Consider the following 1112-nt stretch of genomic DNA (forward strand, 5'->3'; position numbering starts at 1 on the left):
GTATACTCAAAGTCTGTATCTTAGGGATTTGCCGTACCTCCTTTGGCTGAAGAGGGGATCCAAAGGCAGTCATGCGGTTTTAGGTCATTAAGCTACCAGAGACAGGATTTAAGCTTTGTTACAAGTGTGAGTGTTAGGGCGTAGTCTTCTGTTCTTGATTTTGTATGTTTTTATTTCATGTTTGTTTGTAAGGTTATATGGCTATAAGTTTTTGTTTGTGTCTTTTTCTTTGTAGTCCGCTATGTACTCGTGTTTTAATGACTAAAACCAACTAGTACTATGCCAAACTTACTCAGCCAAGTGGTTAATGCGCCATAGTGTCCAGGACCAGGTCTAATGCCTGAGTTTAAGTCCAATTCTGAGCAACATAGTCTAAGCCAATTTTACCGTCGCGCCAGAAAGTTTAAGATCCAATATCAAGTTCAAGTTCGTAAGGTAAATTCTTTGTCCAATGTCTAAGCCAATGTCTACGCCAAAGTCTAATGCCAAGTATAAGACATACCAATGTCTTATAGCACAATAGTCTGCGCGACCAAAGCTTTAAGGTCAATTCTAAATAAAATTCTTTCCCAATTGTCTAAGCGCAAGTCTAAGCCAAAATCTGATGCTACATAAGTAAGTCTTGTTTTTAACCTCAAAAATTATATGAACAAAAGTTAAACTAATCCTAACCTCCATCTTAAGTTCAAGCCTAGGCTAAACCTCTGGATATTTATAGACATCTAGTCTAGATGATTGTTAACGTCTTCTAACCCTTACCACTCTGTCTAGGACTCTGACTCTGAGAGAAATTCTTGGTTTCAAGATATCCGATCCGCTTGCATTGGTGCCGTGCCCACCACGGGTAACTCAAAGGTGATTTCACATTCTGTCAAATTCATTCGCGTTTCTGACCTTTCGACAGATTCAAACGAAGCTTCTTCTGGAAGAGTCTGACCTTCCAGTTGAGTTTTGGAGTGATTTCCATATTGCACATTTTTCTTTTCTTTTCTTGTTGTTGTTCTTATTTTTTTCTTCTTCTTCTTCTTTCTCATGTTCCTCTTTCTATTCTCCTTCTTCTTATTATTTCTTTTCTTCTTCTTCTTCTTCTTCTTCTTCTTCTTCTTCTTCTT

Source organism: Oratosquilla oratoria, chromosome 26, assembly GCF_046742065.1.
Source record: "Oratosquilla oratoria isolate Oo_2021 chromosome 26, ASM4674206v1, whole genome shotgun sequence".
NCBI lineage: Eukaryota > Metazoa > Arthropoda > Malacostraca > Stomatopoda > Squillidae > Oratosquilla > Oratosquilla oratoria.